The sequence below is a fragment of the Aptenodytes patagonicus genome, chromosome 5 (genome assembly GCF_965638725.1).
Source record: "Aptenodytes patagonicus chromosome 5, bAptPat1.pri.cur, whole genome shotgun sequence".
NCBI lineage: Eukaryota > Metazoa > Chordata > Aves > Sphenisciformes > Spheniscidae > Aptenodytes > Aptenodytes patagonicus.
Window position 1 is genome coordinate 5,352,881 of NC_134953.1, and position 22,294 is coordinate 5,375,174.

The 22,294-nt window shown below is 41.3% G+C and overlaps 1 protein-coding gene across 10 annotated transcripts in view; it reads right to left on the reverse strand.

Annotated features, from left to right (window-relative positions):
• The window catches only part of ZMIZ1 (zinc finger MIZ-type containing 1), a 364,718-nt gene that overhangs the window by 112,087 nt on the left and 230,337 nt on the right, over positions 1–22,294 (reverse strand). The window lies entirely within an intron of this gene.

The following is a 22,294-nucleotide window of genomic DNA, read 5'->3' on the forward strand; positions in this document are numbered from 1 at the left end:
TACTTTTGATCTAAGAAGATCCCAACTGGGACAGCAAATAACCCTTAGATACTAGAGCAAGTGACATCCTTGAATAAGAGACATCCAAAGATTTACACAGAAGATCAACAAGCAGCAGCACATTTTTAAACGCATACTTAAAACCGGCACTCAGTCTCCCCCATGGAGTTCAATAAGCAGAGCAATTTCTCACCGTCTGTGCACTAAAAGCCGAGGCAAGGGAAAAAGTTTGTTATTATCTACTAAAAAAACCTGTTTGTGCATACCTTGGCCTTTCAGACATATGTGGTCTTACACTTTGTCACTTCAGAGCAGATGTTTAATTGGGAGGAAGCGATTTTAAACATCTGTAGCCAACATCTGAGAAGCTGGACGAAGACCACACAGAGCCTTGAGGAAATTAAAAGTGTATGCAATTATGTCACTTCTTAGACTGCGTCTTTAGGAGAATTAAAATAATAAACAAAACCAGAAGTTTCAACAGAGAACCTTCAAAATCCTTCCTCTCCCCTCATTTGCCTTCCTCTGCCTTAGAAAAAAATTGGTACTTTAGGAGATAATAAAGTCCATTAACTGAGTAACCAAGGTTTGACCAACAAGAGACACTGCATCCCCCGACGGAAAAAAAACAGGGAATAAAAACCAATTTAGTATCAAGCCTTTAATCCCTTAGCAAAACAAAGCAAAACAGAGCAAATATTTAGAAGATGAAACATTACTCAGTCTTAGAGGGTCTCAGGTGTATTGCAACAACTCAGGTTTAGCAAATACACCTGCGGCATATACAACAGCAAAAGCCTTCCACCAAGAAGAGCCAGGGGACAGTCTCTCCAGAATCCAAGTCTCTAACTTGCAACAGCATTGCCGGTGGTACCCCCCAGACTTGAGCAACTAACTGGGCTGCCTCCTTATTTCTAGTTACATCTATTCAGAGGCCAGGTTCTTTATTTCACAGAAGAGCCTAGATAAGAAAGAGTATTCAGCTAAGCTTCTTCTACTTGGGTAGCTGCTACAGTGGGAGAGGAAAACAGAAAATGAGGTGGCCAAGCAGATCAGTTCCCATGAACGTGAGGGGAGATGGCCATGAGATTCAGTTCCAGCGATCATTCGGTGAGACTTGCATTCTTCAAAACTGCTTTGCTTAAACAGACCACCATCAACAGACCGGGGAAGATTATGGAGCGGCTCATCTTGAGGGCGCTCACAAGGCATGAGCGGGACAACCAGGGGATCCGGCCTAGCCAGCACGGATTCATGAAAGGCAGGTCCTGCTTGACCAACCTGATCTCCTTCTATGACCAGGTGACCCGCCTAGTGGATGAGGGAAAGGCTGTGGATGTGGTCTACCTCGACTTCAGCAAGGCCTTTGACACTGTCTCCCACAGCATTCTCCTCGAGAAGCTGGCGGCTCACGGCTTAGACAGGTGGACTCTGCGCTGGGTCAAAAACTGGCTGGATGGCCGGGCCCAGAGAGTTGTGGTGAATGGAGTTACATCCAGTTGGCGGCCGGTCACGAGCGGTGTTCCCCAGGGCTCAGTACTGGGGCCGGTCTTGTTTAATATCTTTATTGATGATCTGGATGAGGGGATTGAGTGCACCCTCAGTAAGTTTGCAGACGACACCAAGTTGGGTGGGAGTGTTGATCTGCTCGAGGGTAGGAAGGCTCTGCAGAGGGACCTGGACAGGCTGGATGGATGGGCCCAGGCCAACTGTATGAGGTTCAAAAAGGACAAGTGCCGGGTCCTGCACTTCGGCCACAACAACCCCATGCAGCGCTACAGGCTTGGGGAAGAGTGGCTGGAAAGCTGCCCGGCAGAGAAGGACCTGGGGGTGTTGGTCGACAGCCGGCTGAACATGAGCCGGCAGTGTGCCCAGGCGGCCAAGAAGGCCAATGGCATCCTGGCCTGTATCAGAAATAGTGTGGCCAGCAGGAGTAGGGAAGTGATCGTGCCCCTGTACTCGGCCCTGGTGAGGCCGCACCTCGAATACTGTGTTCAGTTTTGGGCCCCTCACTACAAGAAGGACGTTGAGGGGCTGGAGCGTGTCCAGAGGAGGGCAACGAGGCTGGTGAGGGGTCTGGAGAACAAGTCTTATGAGGAGCGGCTGAGGGAACTGGGGTTGTTCAGCCTGGAAAAAAGGAGGCTGAGGGGAGACCTCATCGCTCTCTACAACTACCTGAGAGGAGGTTGTAGCGAGGTGGGTGTTGGTCTTTTCTCCGAAGTAACAAGCGATAGGACGAGAGGAAATGGCCTCAAGTTGCGGCAGGGGAGGTTTAGATTGGATGTAAGGAAAAATTTCTTTACTGAAAGAGTGGTGAAACATTGGAACAGGCTGCCCAGGGAAGTGGTGGAGTCCCCATCCCTGGAGGTATTTAAAAGACGTGTAGATGAGGCGCTTAGGGACATGGTTTAGTGGGCATGGTGGTGTTGGGTTGACGGTTGGACTCGATGATCTTAGAGGTCTTTTCCAACCTCAATGATTCTATGATTCTATGATTCTATGATCTACAGAAATCAGAGAGTTACTAGATTTCTAAAATTCTAATTTAAAACTGCAAACCTTAACAAAATTAAGAGCATGTTTAAATAAAAATACAAATGCAGCCTGGTTTTGCTACCCTCCTTTTTAGAAGTCATTTATTAGTGTGCTATACACAGGTAGCATCCTATTTCCCAACTTGAATGTCAAAGTCAGGACTTTTTGCATTATCAAATACGTAAAAATAAATGTTGCTTCGCTAGGAAGATTACTGTTTGAAAACTTTACATTTAATTAGGGTCAAGACAACAAAATGGTAATGGCTCAGCTCATGCAAGGTTTGTACAACAAGAGGAAAATCACACGGTTTCACAAAAATTTTAAGTGACCAATAAATATTTTTCTAAGTCCACAAAATCGATCTCTAAAAAAGTTCCTTAAGGGGATGCCAAACCTTTTGATCTAATTTCTGAGAGCAGAGAACCACTATGTAACATACGCTATAAGTAGCACTAGTAAACTATTGATACTTAGGAATACCAAAAGAACTTGTCAGAATTTGCAACCTACAAAACCGCCGGACTGGCTCCATGGCAGAAGTGAAAGACTAGAGGCCAGTATGGTGTGTTCTGCTGTCATACATTCACTTATACAGCTGACATGCTTTGGCTCGATAGTAAAAACCTTCCTTTGATCTAAACTACAAAATACAAACTACAGCTTTAAAATAAAAATAAATTAAAAAAAAGGTAGCTCAAAAGAGGAAGATGCTGTTTCACAACATGCGTTGTGGAGGATAAGACTCCATAATGTTTGCAAGTCCCCTGGTCTCAAGCCTTCTATGGAAGGCATCTGTTCCTCTGGAACAGCAGGGAGAGCACACCTGATGCTGACAGCTTTATGAGAGGTCTCTGGACCATGAGATCGTCTAGAAACTTCTCTGTACAAATCAATGTGTACAGATTGCCAAAGTCACACATCCTGAGCATCAGAAACACATACCATTTAAAAGTACTGTGGTATCTTTATTCTCTAAGCACTGTAACTGGAACACGGTCTTCCCCTCCAGGGAACAAACCCAAACACAAGTAGCAAAATTTCCAAGAAAAAAAAAATTGTTAAAAGCTCTGTGGAAAAACTCCATTTTTGTCCTGCATGAAAATGAAGCGTTACCTCAATTTGTAGCACATACAGATCTTTTAAAAAAGTAAAAAAACCCAACAACAACTTAAATGAATTAATTTCTATTAATGAGCAGCCAAAGACAGAGAAACAAGTACGCTCTCTCGTCTCCGATGAGTTATGATGGGCCCACTCAAAGCTGACTCAGGAACTAATGTAGTTGTTTCAAGAAACAAAATAGCAAAAGATTCAATCTTTGGCAGCTTTTAAACCATCTGTTCCACACTATTTTAATCACTTCTGCTCAGTACACAGATTATGGGTTTCAGTTCATTTGTGATGGAAAAACAAAGAATGCTGCATGTTTTGGAGCACGTGGGGGGAAATCCAGAATCCTCCCAACTACTCTGAAACTTGGGTATTTGAAGAAAGCAAAAGGCTTACTGCTTGCACGCTCGAGCATGATAAAACAATCCTCCCCCTCCGTGAGGGATTCCTCCTGTGCCTTGAAGCAAACACAAATTGGAATGTGCCACACTGACCTGAAAAAAGGAGGATGTGGGGAAGGAGCTCCTATTAGCCGCTTTATTATGGCAAAACAATTAGTATCATTCTTTCCAACGGAAGAACCCAAAAGTTCCCATTGCTATTTGTTGTGGGAAATAGCTTATTAATGTGAAGAATGTGTTTCCTCAGCTCAAAAGTTACAGACTTCCCATGACTTTCTTGTAGTCCTAAAGATCAGTAGAGCAGAAGCAGTAGGTAGGTTTGAAGTGATGAGCGTATCTTCTCTGTAACAGAGCAATTTCTCCTCCTTTCTCTCCATCCCCAAAAGAAGAGCAAACAGTTCTCCAAGATGACAAACAAACAGAAAAGGTTAGTCCCGCAGCTAATTCGAATAGATCTTCAATTCAAAGTGTCCTCCATGCGGATAACTGGTGGATCAACACAAACGCTTGTGTTTACCTGCCTGAGCTATATGAATGACTATTCCCCTATACCATTTTCATCTTCTCCGAGGAACTGTACCGTGACTGTTTCCGCTTCCCACTGTGTCTTCTTAGCACTTCTAAAGGGATCTGACACAGCCCATGGTGCCGCTCTAAGCTGAAATGGTGTGCCAGATCTTTCCCAGGGCACTGAAGGGTAATATGCCCTCCTCAACATGAAAAGCCGATGAAGTCGTCTTGAAAACACTGAAAGACTTAGCAGGACCTCGAATGATTTAGCCTGTGATCTGACTAACATGTAGGTAGGCAAACAGATTTAGCGAGAGGGAACTTGATCTCTGTCTAACCAGGTCAGCTTGCCCAAGGCTGAACGTCCCACTGAAAAAGAGTTTTTTCTGCTGTAAAGATTAATTCTCGGTATTCCCATGATCAATAACTCCCATATGTTATCATTTAATAGCAATATCAAAGGAGCAACTCAACTACACGAAGGTCAGCACGGATTTGGCTAAACAGGATCGGTATGTTTGTTTGCATGGCCCTGGATGACTCTAACAGCATTGGTTGGAAAATAAATAAATAAAATGCATTATGAAATTTTTCATTAACATTTTTCAACCAGTCCAGTGTAAATTCACATTTAGTGCCTTTTACAGTCATCAAAACTAGCAGGAAATAGAATGTATTCATAAAAACGCTTTATTTTTGCATATAGACAAAGCATGCGCAAAAATAAAAATCTAAATATAATCAGCAGTTCATCTAGAGTCTAAAAGGCATCCAAAGAATATAAGTAGTATGAGTAAATATCTATTTTGTATGATTAAAATACTGATAGTAAGTGCTATTAAGCTACGACATTTGTTATGGTGCAGAATAAACCCATATGCTTGTAGCTAAGAACATAATAACTCTTAACTAGGTAAATCGAGGAGATAGAAAAGATCCCGTGGTTTACATAGACTTGTGCAGCCACTTTCCATTGCTGAAGGACCCACTAAGTGGATTAATCATCTCTGATCTCAGCACACTCAGATTAAGCTAAAGATTTCCACAGGAAACATTTTCTGTACTACAGCAAATGAAAACACAGTGAGGTACTTTCCTTCCTCATTTTTCACCTTATTGGGCCAATCTGGGGGCTTCAGCACTCTGTCTGGCGTATCCAGCTACTCAAAACCTCTGAAAATCAGGACCTGAGTGAATATTATATACCCGTAGAGGGTGCCGGTCTGAACCAGAAAGTGATTGTAGTGATCTATTTTTAGGACAGAAATGTCACAGTCAATAGTGAGGCAAATATCCTGCTTCATTCTGCCCTGGAGGTAAAAGCTTTAAAGGTCAGAAAGCAACGCTTTCTGGAGATACTCCACTTTAGCTTCTCTAATAAGGACGTGCGATTAGCCTTTTGAATGAGAAAGTTACTTACCGATAGCAGGAGTACTTAAAAGTGCACAGACGCTGCATATATGTACATTTTGTATGGTGGTTTGCCACAAGCACTTCAGACAAGAGATGTGCATTGTTTCTGAGAGTCCACGGGATGCCTCATGCTCTTGCTCTCCACAATGCGAGTATGAAAGACAGATCGCACCACTTGTTCTAACTGTCCCTTAACAGCAACCCCAGAAAAAGAAAGACGATAAAAGGAAAAGAATGAGTGGGAAATGGATTTGCTCCTCAAAGAATTCTCTCTAGTGGTTGGCAAATGACTGTTTTCTCTCTTCAATTGATTGTTTTTATACAATCTCAAATATTTATATTTGAGATGCTTCCAAACAAAAATTTCAAAGTCCTCATGCAAACAAGAGACTGAGTGATGGCTCTAGCAGCCACCCGCTATCCCTCTGAAGGGTAACTGAGAATGGAAATCCAGATAGTTGGCTGTGAAGAAAAGAGAGACAAGTCTTTAGTGCAGCCCCAGTTGTAACTCAAGACCTCTGGCAGCATGCTCTAATCATAACTAGATCTGCCCACTTAGGTGATTTTATTACAGGTTCTATCTTAACCCGTTATCCATTTAAAGAACTTCTATGTATAAAATGACTGTGCCCCCACTTTGATCCTTCTGTTATCATGATGAGTGTTTTGGATATAGTTTGACACTTTAATCCTGTTTAGTATGCAAAATACGGAGATATGACTGAAAAAAAATCTCAGAAAGAAAATTGGTAAAGGAATATCATGTTTAAATTAATTAAATCATCATCTCAGGGAGGCACATGGGATGCAGTCAAGGAACACTCTACAAAAAAGATGGTCAAAAAATTCACCATTCAGGCCCAAGTTTTTCTTCTACTTGGCTGGCTGAGATGATGTCCAGCAAAAAAAGAGAATTTATAGTATATTCATGAGAAAGCTGCTTACATGATGGGCTGCTTCCTTCCTCAAACTCCATGCACACAACTCCAGCAGTTGCACTGGCTGCTCTGACTCTCTACAGGTTATACTCTTGACCTGTGGCAGGATGACGAGCTGCTACGGGAGAGAGGAGGACACTGTGGGAAGATACCCAACAGAGGAAAGCTGATGCTTTGTCACTGGCAGTAGCCCAGCTCTCTCGTTAGAGAACGGTCTCTCATTCACTGTTCAAACAGCTGCTCCCTCTCTCCTTACTTTACCTTACCTAGCAAAGGGAACCAAGTCAAACTGAAGCTCCGACTTGACTTACAAGCCACCTGTTAGACCATGCTACTCTAGACTGCGAATACAGCTGCTAACTGGCATGAAATAAACTACATGATACAGACAAATACCGACTGCAAGGTCACCCATTCCCCGTCGAGGCAGCCTACACACGTAACGGAGCACTCGTCCAAAAGCAACAGCTTTCAGTCGCTATTGGTCAAACTGATGCAGAAGTCATCAGGAGAGAAGGCAATTTTTTTTTTTTTTTTTTGAAACCACAAAGATATGAATACATAAATGAATACATGTCATTTTCTGGTATCTAAAGGAAGAGGATTAAATTTAAGCTTTAGACTCAGGCAATCACCAGGAAATAGTGATTAGAAGATAACGTACACATGAACAAAACACTGCCTACCTTTTAAAACACAAGTCTAGATTTACTTAGCTCTCTTACCTGCTTTTCTTTTTTGAACTTATTGCTGTTGATAACTTTATTAACTTCCTTTGCAGCCCCTAAGTCCCCATGGCGTTGAGTTTTACCGAGTGGAAGAAATCTGATCTTTTGCAGTGCACCTCCTTGATTAATCCCTTGCTAGTACATCAGGGCAACTTTACTGTGTTATTTAGGCAGGGAGCATAGTTAAAAGCTCACAACCAGCCCCACCTCATTTACAAAACGTGGCTGAAATTCACATATGTGTGTTTCTGTGTAAGAAGTATCATGTTGTCCTTCGTATTCCTACAGGGGAAATTCTTATTAGGCCTTAACGATTCAAGGCCAACAAATAATGGGTTATGTATTTATGACATCATAAATTAAAACAGCACATGAAACCAAAGGAATCAAAGCTTCTTCTATACAACAGGCATTCTTAATGTAATACTTCTGCCTACATGCTTTCTTCATTTCTAGTTTTGTTACAAAAATGAATTAGTAATTTGGCTTTCAGAGACTGGACAACGGGATTCATTTCCTAAGGGTGGCATCAGGAAAAACAAAACTGAAAAGATTACTGTATTGGGCACAGTCCTGCCATACTGCATAGCATACCGCATGGAGGAAAGGTGCCTTAAAAATACCAGAGATCCAACCGTCACGTTTGAGATATTGTTAGCAAACACTCTAAGAAACTTTAACATATTGACACATGCCTTCACCATTGTGACTCAAATAAAATGCCAGCAGGCAGACCTCAGAAGAACTGATGGAGGAAAGGGGGAGTTTAAACTCCTTCCCACCCACAAAACCAGGCTTTGGACCAGCAACGCTGTCCTATTATTCTTTGGCTCAAAAATACTGATTCAGCAAAGAATTTAAGCATGTGCCTAAATTTAAGCAGTTTAATTAACTTTGACGTCAGTGAGCCTACTTGTGTGCTTATAATTAGATATGTGCTTGCTGAAGCAGAGCCGATCTGAATAGAATCTCGTTGATTTTAATTTGGCCCTTTGTCTTTGCCCCTCATTTATTCTTTGCAGCGACTGAAGGATTAGTGCTAAGGTTCTGATTCAGGAATGCACTTAAACAACTCATCTTCACTCACAACATGCAAAAAGAGGCTAAGCATGTCTCAAAAGATAAGCACAGACCTAAGTGCTTTCCTGAATAATGACAATTCCATGATTGAAGAACAATGAGAGAGGGGAGTTATTTCACTCATACTGTAAATTGGGTGGTCCAGTCTTTCTTTTTGTAAGTCTGATTTTTTTTTTAAATATAGAAAATGCTTTTCCATTTATGTAAATAAAGAGCAAAAAGTTGTGCTCCACATAATATAAATGAAAATTTATGAGTAAGCAGCTACTTCATAGAGAAATTAATTTTTTATAGGAATCCTTTTTCACTGTTGTTAGTTCTTGCAATGTGAGAGAGCCTGCTGTCAATGTCTTATTTGTTGATTTGAATGATGGCTTTTAGGTCCCAATATCTGGGATATTTTAAAGCCACATAAAAACAAACACAAAATAATAAAGCATTAAATTAAAAAAAACCCAAAACCAAAAAACAACTGCATGAAGAACGCTGAGAACATGAACACCACTCATCCAGACAACAGAAATAACAGTTCAAGTCCCCAGAGGTCAAAAGACAGCGAGGTGCCTCCATAGCACACACACCAGAGCAAAGCAGCAAGATCAAAGCCTCAACTCCTGCCAGGATGCTCTGCTGAACACCTCCAGAGGAAAATCTGATGTCTTTTAACATGCCCATGCAATTGTATTCAGCACACAGATAGCATCTTGAACAAGCCTTTTAACTCAGATACTTCAGCCCATTCTTCTGTGTTTATGGCCTTTTAAAACCTGGAATACATGACAGCCATTATTAACTGCAGGCACGGTACAATTAAAGGTGGATTTGGAAGGATACAGCAGTGGAGGGGAAGAGGAAAACAAAGAAAACCAAGAAGTGAGTTCACTGCAGTGAAAACACTGCAGAAGAAGTTCCTCAAAATAAACAAGGAACCCCGAAGACTACTACTTCTGAAGACTCTGCCATCTCTCACAATCCTCATCTGCAAAGCTCACTGCGGGGTTCCCTGATCCTCTGTACCAAGATGCTGCAACACACGGTGGGACGACTGCGCTGCACCCGGGTGCACCGCTAATGGAATGACTGTCAGGTGCCTGAGCGGCCCCGAGCAACTGGAACAGCAAAGGATTTGTTATGCAGTTTGCGTTAATTGTACTGGTAAATACAGAGCTAAAATACCAACAGGTCTTTGAAAAATACTCAGCAGAAATCCCATTGATTTCATGACTTTTCAGAAACCCCACTTAGAATGGTGCACGTGTAGCGAGATGGCTAGTCCTTCATTTACTCAAAAAACTGTTGGCACATACCTAACGTTCTGCTTTCAAAAGAACACTGGAAAAAAGTTTTTTAAAAGGTCCAGCCTCAAATTGCACTGAAGAGAAATCTGATGATAGAAAGAAATCAACTATCCATCTACTTCATGACTGCATTTGGAGACACAAGAACAGAATAAGAACATTCCAGTTGGATTATTAAAGCAATATGCTTTAAGTGACAGAACTAATACAATTCTTTCAAAGCCGTTTAGTTTGTTAAGACAAGTTGACATAATGAGGTTGAAGGAGATGTAGGAAAAAATTAATTTAGCTAGTAATTTTAGTTATGGGGGTATTATTTGCTTATTAACTTGCGCATGCCATAATGAGAACCGCATTATTACCTGCAGATCTCATAAAACTTCATTATCCCATTCCCATTACTTTGGATTTTGCATTACCGTATGATTGGGTTTCCCTGGACACATCTAGATTTTTCATCCTAAAATTTCTATTTTTAGCCTAAGATTCAGGCTCTCCCACACTAACTCATTTGTCTAGAACTTGCCAGCTTTGCAGGCAGAGCAGGCATACGCTGTCCTTTTTCCTCTGCTCCCACATTGTGACCTCTCCCTTCTTTGCTCCGTATCTTTTTGCTGCGTCAGTAAAAAGAATAGACCTATTTCAACTCTGTCATCTCTACTCCTCTACTGCTTAAAAACTTACAAACAGCTGCCAGAAGAACGGACACTGTTCAATGTGCAGGACAGATGATGTTTGGTCTGGGCACACTGACAACACCGAATCTACAATTTCTCACCTTCCTGTGCAGCCAACAATCAACGCTTTCCCTCCAGAGAAGGGGAGACTTAGAGTTCAGAAAAGGCATCACTAACAAATAACGCTTCTAGACACGGAACCTTAAAAACTAATTCCAACACTGCTATAGAAGACAGCTATTTCTGCATACGTGCATATGCCTTCTCAAGCATAGTTTTGTATTTTCAATCTCTCTGCGACCTTTATAGCTTTATTGACCTCGTGATAACTAAAAGAGTTTTGGACAGAGAGATGAAAGGCAGATAAAAACATTACCTATGCAAATAAATACAACAGAACAATGATCCTTTACAGACTTTTTTTTCATCTTTGTAGACTAAATGGCACCTGCAGAATAAACGGTTTCCTTTCATGGGGCAACATATATAATTAATATCTGACTATTCCAAGTTTGCAGTATGTTTTCAAACCACAGTCCAAATATATTTACTTCACAATAGGTGCATATATATGCTCACATTCCTTCCAGATCCTCAGTTTAGTTTTATTTTCTTCTCTACAAAATTCCCCTCCAGCATGATTTGTACCATGCAAAGACTGTCAGCCATGTAATAGAGTTAGCTTTTTGAAGACTATCCTTAGAGGTCATCATCATCCTTCTATAGAGTTTAAGACTATCTGATTGACAAGTTTAAGATTTAATTAAATGTGGGGCCACTGTATTTCCCATCCTCCCTCGATTTGAAAACATAACCCTCCCCAGAGTTAGAGACTCTGGCTCTTCCACTCTCTTTGAGTGAAAGCATACATTTGTCACGGATGCATGAAGATGTGAATTCTACCAGATCAAGAAAATATGGGGAACACAGAACATACTTTCAACTGCGGAAGTCTGGCAGTCTGTAGTGCTGACTGAACCAAAGGGGACCGTGCCAAGTCAGACGTGGCAGTCAGGATTTCCCCTCTGTTTTTCTAACATCACCTTCAATGTTTGCTACTCCACACATTACAATCCACGAAAAAAAGAAAAATGCTGAAATGCCTCTGCATACATAGCTGTTATAAAGGGATGCTGAAAACCACTCTGCTGTCATTCATAAAGACTGAGGTCGGTTTGAAGCCCAGCTCCTAGCAAGGACTCTATGGGAAGACTGGCTGCTGAACTCTGCTCAGCTGTCTTCTTTGCCCTGACACATGGTTTGGGTTCTCATATTAGCAATACATTCACCCAGTTTGAACTAAGTTTGAATTTTCCTGTGTGTCAGAGTTACCTTCTAATCAATAACCAAAGGATCCCATTAAGCCTCCAGCAGCGGTTTGATGATCTACCAGCTTGTGTCGCAGGCTTAAGGACTTTACTCTCAAATGTTACTCTTGTTTCTCACCACAGCTTTCTGTCCCTTTAGAGGCACTGAATGATTCTGCGTGGGGGCTGATCCCGCTTACACAAAACAGGCAAGACAACACTTCTTTCCACTCTCTAAAAGCCGGATCAGTCCCCAGGTCCCACGCCAAGCACACAGCTTCACACAATTGTTTTGATATAACTGAGAGCAGCGCAGAGGCAGGAACTCCTTGAGCGGCAGCTATCATACTGTACTGCCACTGCCTTGGCTAAGGAGCTTCTGCCTTCCATCTCTATCACTGCAAGTTGGGAGCAATATTTGGCTGCAAAGAATCAAACGAACACAGAATTTGCTCCAGCCAAAGACTTTGTCTTTACCCATTAATTCTTCCACACACGGAAAGGAGAAGAAAAGAATCTCTCTCTTTTGGAACAACATTTTTTCTTTCTTCCATTCTGACAGTTGCTAGACTGCAATGTCAGTCTAGCCCTTCTCCAGCTCACAATTACGCTCATCCTAGGTACTGGATGCATATTTAGCTAAATTGAGTTAAATTTTAAATCACTATTTAAAAACAATTTACTGTCCTGTAGAGCATGCCAGATGTCGTAACAGAACATGTTTTTTTGGTTTACACAATTTTGGTTCTAACAAAAATCTACCTGAAGTCTTTGCTTTTGCTCTCAAGATAGCACAACAGTGACACAATTCTAATACCTTGTTGTTTCTCCTGTGGTCAAGTCACAGTTACTGTAGTTACTGCTAATTATTTGAAACAAACACGTTTGGCTGTAATACTAGAAGACCTCTAAAGCAAAACCCCCTTACTGCTTGCAATGGTATCTGGCTTTTCAAGGACTGCTAGGACCACTCCAGCATTCCCAGTGGGAGACAGCAACTGTTAGAAATTTCCAACAATTTACATCTCCCAATCTCATTTTAGACTAGCAGTGAGTCATTTTTCACGCTGAGAATGTAGAGGTCTCTCTGGTTCTTTGCCTTAATTGAAATTGCTTCTGTAGTAAATACACTAAATAATTTCATTTGTTTTTTCTATGATGGAAAGACAATATCTTCCAGAGTGAGCAAGATTAATGTCATTTGGGTCTGACCAGACAATCATAGGGGAGACTATCACACAAGAAACAAATACCCTGCTTTGTACGCAGATGTTCAGTGTTCAATTTATCTCCTCAAGAGCAGTCCCTGTTCAGCCTTCTATTACTGAGTTCAAAGCCAAGTCAGTAATATTTGCCTTTAAAAATGTTTAAATTTATGTTTCCTGTGAGAGCTTGCTTTAGAGATGCACATTTTAAACCAGTCTGTGAACCTGAAACTAGGGTTCAGTGTCTGTGGCTGCAGGTTTGAATCTACAAAGCCCTAAACGGGGCTCTGGGAACAACAACACAGGCAGGCAGGATTTAAAAATCTGTGACTTGTTCTGTCCACTAAAATTAGTAACCCCAGCACACTTTAAATGCAGGCATTTCTCAAAGAAATAAGCAATATATTAAAGGGGGTTGCATTTAACCATTAGTTCGATCACATACTTCAGAGAAGCTGAGTTTCTGTATGAAATGCTACTACTTGAAATTTTGCTGAGAGTGACTCTGAAGTTGAGCAGATACTCAGTTCATACGAAACACTGGTTCTTTGTAACAGTGCACGGAAGAAATACATATCCGCAACAACAAAGAAAGCGTAGGTACAACAGAGATACCTACTATACAGACAGAGAAAAGAGTCAAAGAGATTTGCCTAGGACTGCACAATATCCAGGCATCTTAACGTTTGATAATTTTTTCCTTCCAGCAAATGAGGAAATCCTATCTACGAGCCCCAGCCCCAACAACAACCGTGTCTACGGAGACATCTTACAGGAGCAGAGACACATTCACCATCATAGACTTGTTTCTTGGACTTCACATCCAGACTTTCAAAAAAGCCTGGTTTAAGTCACAGAAATAAGATTCAAAGCAACTTAAGTTTCTAGTTTCAGATCCACACCTTTCCGGTTTTATTATTGTTAAGCTACTAAATATCACAACTTTTTGTTGTTGTTGTTGAGTAAAATCTTATTTCTTCCATTTATTCCTCAAGTCAGGTGTTATTGATAACTGCTACAAAGCATGATTTAGCATATACAGATGTGTCAGGAATAACTAAGGAAAGTATGGATTTGTTAGGATATTAACAAAAGTTCACAACGAGACACAAATATCCTTGCAATTTTAATCAGACTATCAAAACATAAAAAGGGAGTATTTACCTCAGCATCTGGAAAACCTGCAGAGGAAAGCCAATTTGATGTTTTTCTTTACATGTGTTACTGAAACTGAAGTAAGTTGAGACAAAAAGAATCCATAAAATGGAAACAATCCAGAAGCCTTATCAAACATGAACACACTAACCTCTACTGAACTTCTCAGAAAAATAGCACACGTTATAAGGAACAATACTGCGTTTGTTTTGGGAATGTATTAGTTAATAGCTCTCTTCAAATCCATTTTCTGTTATTCTGTGGTCTTTCTCCTTGAATACCCTCTCATGAAGAGGCACAAAGACTAATACAAATTAGAACAATCTACGATGATGAATCCTTATGATTCTTTGATGATTCTTTAACTGATATTTAAATGAATGTATTTTATCACATAGCACTTATGTAAATACCTTGCTATCGGCATACTTTAACAGGTGTATTCAAACGTGAGCATTAAAAAAGATGAAACACTAAAACACTTATTCAGTAAGGCTTCTCAGTATGGAAATCTCTTTTTAAAGAGAAATACTACATATAATGTCTTGTCTACTAAGCAGCGTGTTTCAGAGTGTCATCTCTAGAGTATTCGGAGCAAGAACTTGTCTTTCCAGATCTGAAATTTCGACCAGTGGAATCTCAATTGTATTTAGGAAGTGAACTTGCTGTCCTGGAGCTTGATGGTCTGATCTGTTCGCACAGTTCATGCTTTCGGTTGTTCAGCCCTCCAGCAGCAAAAAAAGCTACCAATCCCCCTGTGGAAGCTATGTTACTGTTCTCATAGCTGGACTCCTCATGAACTTCTCTGAATGCCTCCAAGACACACAGGCTGATAAAAGAGCACTGGCAGTGAGGTGCATTGGGATGCACTGCAGCTGAAAAGGGAACATGTTCAGGACTGCATGCTGTAAGCTGAGAAAAGGTAACTTGTAAAGGGCAAATGCCATTCTGAAGAGTTTGCTTTCTTCTCTCCCATGACTATAGGCATGTTTTCACAGCTGCCTCCCTTCTTACTTTCCATTTGTGACTTGCCGCATGTTCAGAGGGACAGATACGTTACTCAAAACAACAACAGAAAATAAAACATCAAAATTCACATCGAGACCAAGCTCTAGTCTGTCTCTATCATCAAATTTTCCGTTGCTCCCAGCACATATGGGGTCCCTGAAGCACAAGACAGAAAACAGCGATAGAAATCAACAGAAATCTTCCCTGGAGAATGCCAGTTCCAGTCCAAGTGAAAGTGTGTTGTGCACACTAGGAAAAGACACCGCCTAGGAATCGCATGATGAGCTAATTCACTATGCACTTCAAATCCACAGCAAAGTGAACATTCAGGTAAGTACCAGCCTCATGAAAATCCAAGGCACAGACTAAGAAAACAGCAGAGCTAGCTTGTTGCTATAGTTGAGTCTCTGCAATTTTCTTAAGTGCTACAGTAAAGGCATTAGTGCAAAGATGTTCCAACCTGGCACCAGAGTTTTACTGCTACATCTCTCATAAAGTCAGAGTTGGTACCACGGTAACACGGACCTGTCAAATGTCAAAAGAACAGGCCAGATAAGCCACCTGATATTTTGGCTAGACAGAATAAAGCAGCAGTAGCTTGGCCATGCACCCTCCTTTATAAACATAGGTGTTCAAGTGCACAGCAGAGAAGCGAATGCCAAAAAGGAAGTAAATTTCCATTCCAGAAAAATAATACCAATCTACATAGGTATGTCATGAGGCCCTAAAACTCACATGAAAGACAAAGAGGAATTGCCAACCCAAGGATAATGAAAGTCTGACACAAGTACGATCATGTTTCTTCTAAGAGTAGAAGGCAGACCAAACGCATCAGCAGCGGACATCTCAGAGGAAGGGAACAGGAACAGCTCGAACAAGTAAGGCCCAGTGGGGAAGAGCATCTCTCATTCGGCAGGCTCTTCAGATGCTCCGTCTCGAGATGTTTGAGAGCTGATTCCTGACAAGTCTGCCACACGCCAAGCCAACCTGACAGAGGCTCAAGAAACAGGATATAATTTTCCAAACGGCAGGTCTTTTAGAGTTTTGTTCTCAGTAAACTCATGGGCAAGACAAATGGGCAAAGTCCACTGTGCCTTTCCTATGATCCCCTTTTCTGCAGGGAATGTAGACGTGACTGCCACAGACTACAGATGTAAATTAATGCTGCTTGCCACTAAGCAACAGTACTGGCTGTGCTTCCCTTTGGTCAAGGGGAGGTGCTGACTTCATTAGCAGAAACCCATGAAACTAACCCCATAATCTTAATGAATTAAGACTGAATTACAAATAGTACCCATACTATATATACCCATAATCTTCAGGAAAGAGAGCCGTAGTTGGAATGAAGGTATGTCTTGCCGATATATGTTCCAGAACAGAATTATTTTATCTGTATGATAACAAAGCATAAGTATCCCAGCTGAAACCATGGCTCCACTGCACTGGATACACACCTACAGGACAAGAGGTATTTTCTGTCCTGCATAAAATTGAATTCAATTAAACCAGACAAATAAAAGTGAGACGGAGGGTGCATTATTATCCTTGCATCAAAGATATAAAACTACAAAACGGAGAGCAAAGCAGCCAAGGGCGCACAGTGAGAATCTGTGCTAAGAGCTGGGAAGGGAACCTAGAGATCACCTGAAATGCAGCCAGTCTTCTGCATCAAAAGCTGTTTCAGAAGGTAACAGCTAAAAGAAAACGATGCCTTTATTTGAATTAAGAGTGTCAAGTGGACAGTTTTAGGACACTAACTCTAAGTACCACTGGATCAGACAGCTGCATGGAAATGTAGCAAGAATTTAGGAATACAAAGAGAAAAGGTTCTTAACCAGCTTCCAGCTACATCAAGAACCTCATTATACAGTCAGTTTCATACATTTATTGAGTTTTATCTTTAAAAAGGCAGTTTGATTTTCCATTCTCCTTCCCTCTCTGCTGTCATTCTAACTGAAAACCTATTCCAAATACAACTGCCCTAATAGTTCAGAATTTCCCCCTTATTTCAATAATTTATTCAACTTACACCTATATGCTTTTGTGCCAACACTGTCCTGTAGCTTCATAGCTCTTCTTGTTCCAAGTTGTTTATTTGTTAGTATTTACATACATTTCACAACTCTGCTCAGCTTTCATTTCATGAACAACCCAAGCCAAGCTGCCTTGGCTGCATAAAAAAATAAAGCTGCCTACTCATTCTTCTTATCAGCCACTTTCCTAAGTACAGGTACAGCATTTGTGTTTCTTCTCCAGTCATACGAGACCATTTTGACTTGACTGATTTGCTGAAAATCTTTGGTGTGAGGCACGAGACTGACAATTCATATGCTATTTCTTTCTAAATGCAGGCATGTCGATCATTCAGTCCCTTCAAGCTGGAGGGATGCCATCAGCCTTGGCTGTAGTAATTTTCTTTCTATACTTGTAATCCTTTTAGCCGCCTCGCTTTGCCTTGCCTCCACAGATAATGTAAGCATTATTACTGGAAACTTAGGCAAAGTGTTCATCTAGCCTTACGGTCCCCCATAATCTAGAGGTTATCCTTAATTTCTACCTTTTCCTCATTCATACTGCAGCCTCGTTTCTTCTGTCCTTTTTTCTCATTTCTGTAAGTTTGATTTGATAATACGGCAAAACGCACTTTGCCCAATCTATACTATTGCTTTGAAACAAGGCAGTAAACCATGTTAGATGATGTACCCTAATCAGGACATACCTTTGGTCTCAGTATCTTGTCCAGTGATGTTTTAACACCACCATTTGCCAGTACTCTCACTGCAAATACCTTTGTTAACCCGGGGTCCAATTTATTCACAGCTTTGGTCTCAGATCCACTAAGAACAGCCCTACTATTCTACAGTTACATTACAATAATTAAAGCTAAAGAAATAAACAATGTAAAATTCTCAAATACCATAGAGTTTTAGTTTACGCTTCATATAAAATTAAGATTATTAAGTAATACTGCTCTTGAAAAGTAAAATCAAAAGCACACCAGGCAGAGCCTAAGGGACTGAAAACAAAGCAAAAAGGGGTTGCTATCTCTGCTATCAAACATCTAACACTTAGCTGCCCACCCAAGCTATCACAGCATTTATTTGTTGTAGCTTCTCAGTGACTGCTGAAGTACCTTTTCTGCACAGTTCTGCCCTCAGGCTCCTTCCTCCCTCTCTCTCTCTCTTTAGAGAGATACTGAACACTGTCCTTTTCTGACAAAGCTCCCTGTATGATCTCATCCTGTCGTCCCCTTGTCTGGCCTCAGCTTGGCCTCCTGACAAAAGCAAAAGTAGCTACAAGAGCAATGAAGTTCAGTAGCTCGATAAAGTATTTTTAAAAAAAAAATATTTCAGAACAGAAAATTACTCCCTCTCTCTTCTTTTTTAATTTTTAAAAAACCCACTCTGATCGGTGAACTCTGTTTTATTTGAATAGCAGACCTTAAAACAAAGCTACCAAATCACTTAAAATCTTCTACAGGAAGGACAAAAGCAGCAGCTATCATGCTCAGAAAAGGTCCAAGCAAGCACTGTTCAGAAAGAAGGTGGTCTTCAGGCTTAAGGAAGAAAACCCAGAATACCCAAACACGCGTGCACTCACATACTAAGATCGACTGAGGTTGCTACAGTTTGAAAGCAAATGAGCAGGCAGCTAACCTGCTGGGCCATTCCCTATAGGTGTCACAACAAGGCAAAGGAATTTGCCGTAGAAGGTTTGGGGAGCAGCTGTCGCCAAAAGAGACACATATATTTTTAAAGGCTTTGTCATTTGTCTTCAGGGTGGGGAAACGCTGTACTTGACCTCCTGCTGAGGCAGCAGCCCAGCTGCATGCAGCAGCATGGGCTAGAAGAATAAAAGGAGGCACAGCTATTATTTCAGGTACAAACACCAGAAAGCAGAGACAAAAGGCACAGTCATTAAATCGTCATTACTATTTAAAAGCACACGACAACTTTTTAATACTTTTCATGCCACATGGGTCTCCCCTTAAGGCATTCTCCAAAACAATTTGTATTAGCTAATTGTTAACTATCTCAATGGCCAAGTAAAACAAGACAAAAAGCAGGACATCAAACACTGTCTCGGCAACACCAAACGGTCCTGGATGGGAAATGCCAAGGAGCTGACAGCTCTCGGTCTGTTCCCCTGCCTTCCCCCGGGCTGAGGCTGTGCCACCCGAGAAGGTTGCTGTCTCACCTGGCTCCAGCTCCTCATCTCTCCCCGCTTCCCCCCATGCTTGCCTGTGCTCTGATCTGCCATCTGCAGCTCCTGTAATCACTCCTCAACCTCTTCAGCTTAGCAGGGAGCTACCACCAAAACGGTTTAAACCAACTGGGATGAAACAGCGCGGGGCCAATTGCATGAGACAGTGGTGTGGGTTTCCCATAGAGCTGAGCCAGTTTGGCAGCTGGCTGCTCTGCCCTCTAGCCTCAGGCTCCAGCCCTCTTCCATCAGGGATAACCGAGACCCTCGGGCACTGCCACAGGGACCCTCACTCTCCTGGGGCCCTGCAGAGAGCCAGCTCAGGGAGCCAGTCAAACAGAAAACAAGCCGTACCCCAAAAGCTCTACAGCCAGTACAGGTCCCTGAGCAACTCAGGCCGCGAATTGCCGGAGAACAGAAGCAGGACTACCAATTGCACTGGTTCAGCTGCCTCTGCAAACCAGCAGACCTGAGGGACATCTGGCTGGGGTGGTCCACCTGCTCCACACAGCAGAGCTGCAAAGCCTGCCAGCCACCGCTGCCAGGCCACTCCAGGCGTCCCAGCCTGCAGGACATCAGTCAACAAGCCTTCTCCTAAGCCGTAAAGAGGTACTAATAGTGGATGGCCCTTGAAAGGATTTGGTGCAAATATTTTCCCCAGTGTTCACCTACTCAAATGTGTTTTAATTAGAAAAGGTTTTTTTCTCCTTACATTTCAGAATGTCAGACACTAAACAATATGGATTAAAAATGCTTCCAGAGCGATCCCTTTGGCAGCATTAAATTCATACTTGGAGGAATGAATTCAAACCATTGTAAATTCCCCTTAAGCCTGGAAAAACAAATGCTTATTCACTAAAAATAATGCCATTTGATATCTACATCAGGGGACTTCTGTAGGAAAGTGACTGGAAGAAGTGTTGAAGGTGTCTTTCAATAGATGTAACAGAAAAAAGAATGAGTTACTCAAAACAACATGTAAGCATCCTTGACAACAACTTCAGCAAATCATGAAAGGCAGCGTTCAACGATGCACGCTGTTTAGAAAGAAAGCAAAGGACAACCTCAACATTTTTACAAAAACTGAATGAGGGAGCGGAGCCACTGTTGCTTTAGAAATCAGAAAACGTTAATGCGCTCAGATGTGGAAATTAACCCTTTCAAAAAAGTCAGGAGGGTCTGAAACGACCTCACATTTGTAATTCCAGCCTGACAGTCTTTCAAGTTGCCCATTCAATGATGTACCTCTCGCAGATCGTATGGGAATGTGACATCCTTAGAGCAGGGGCTATATGTGACATTTCACAAAATATGTTATGGTATGCCCCAAAACAGGAGTATTTAATACAGACAACAAGAGCACTAAGAAACACAATGTGGATGGGCATGATGAAATCCCTGGAATAACTGGTGAAACAACTGTATACATGGTAAAACTAAAGTAGTTGTGAGACCAAATATTTAAGATCATTGGAAATAAATTAGTTGTATATGCAACTGGGAAATAGGAAGCAAAGCAAAGGTCTGAGAAGGTTTTCAGAATACGCTGAGAGAAGAGCACATGATTTCGTTACCAGCTTTCCCAGTATTGTATCAATTAACAATGGAAAGACTGAAATCTGTACAGATTGCTAGGGTAATGAGTTGAAAAAAAAAGCATATAGTCCCAAAAAGTAATTACTGGTAGAAATCAAACGCTGACACTGGGCTTTTCTAGGATGTGATGACTGACCAGTGGTTTTCAAGACTATCCCCTCATCCAAGCCCTGAAGGAAAAGGACTACAATATGAATAGATCCAAAGACTCACAACCTCACCTTCACTAACACACCGATAGACACACACCTCAGGAAGAATTGGCAAGAGAGGGGGTATGACTATTTTTAATAGGTATATTTTCAAAGGAAATAAAGTTTTAATGTCTCACTTAATGTACTCATAGCTGGAAATCCTCATTTGACAGGCTTTAAAAAAAAAAAATCAAGAAGAGATGCAATAGCTAACCATTGGAGAAACTTACTAGAAATTCAGAAAAAAGGGAGTTCATGCTTGGTCAACTGAATGTTTAATCTTCCACACAGTTTTCCCAGATGAAAATCAGACAGTTTATTCGACATTTAGTAAAATTAATGATCCCTTCCCATACAAAAGATAAATCAGTAAGTCCAGTGAATATGCCTTGATGTGAAAGCCACTTTTGCACGAGGAACTGCTTAGAGCACTTAGGACAAAAGGTAGCCATGATTAAAGAAGTTTGGGGCTGATAAAAACTGAAAAGGAACATGAAAAGAAATGTTAACACCCAATCAGTTGACTACAAATTACTGTTTTGGAAGAAGGTAACCTTTTCTGATGTTCTAAAACGGGGTCTGCATACCAGCTTAGTACTAAGCAGAGAAGTTATCCATGCTCAGTCTGGAATGGAACGGTTATCTGCCTGTTTTCCAAGCCAGTGCACATTATGTTGACATTCATCAGCTAAGAGAAGGAGAACCAGAATTAAATGCTCCAGTTAAATCAAACATGTGAGAAGCAGAAAGACCCTAAAGTGCATTTTCTACTTCTACTATACAGAGAAGCAACGGCAATACATCGTGATCAAATACTGCTACTTGATCAGAGCCCTATAACAGATTATTGCCGTAAAATACTGGAAAAATGGCTACTTACTACTATACCAATAGCATTGCCACCTACTATTGGCTCAAAATTCTAAAGCTAAT